This window comes from Camellia sinensis, chromosome 13 (assembly GCF_055761805.1).
Source record: "Camellia sinensis isolate YWXY chromosome 13, ASM5576180v1, whole genome shotgun sequence".
Taxonomy (NCBI): domain Eukaryota; kingdom Viridiplantae; phylum Streptophyta; class Magnoliopsida; order Ericales; family Theaceae; genus Camellia; species Camellia sinensis.
Window position 1 is genome coordinate 80,083,007 of NC_138973.1, and position 281 is coordinate 80,083,287.

A 281-nucleotide genomic window follows, 5' to 3' on the forward strand; every position below is an offset into this window, starting at 1 on the left:
CTGTGGACATGTTAATTTACGGTTATACTCTTAGATTTTTTTATTTTTTATTTTTTTAAAAATAGAAAAAGACTCAAATGGACTATTAAATATTATTATTATTTTTTATGAAAAATGTAGACAAATAGTGAATAATAAAAAATAAAAATTAATTGAAAAAGCTATTTCACAGCTTATTTAACAAACACTACTCAGCAACTTAAATCTATAATCCAACAGCTATACCAAACAGATTAACCGCTTCTGATTAAAGTCATAATCTATAATCTGTTAAGCTATAA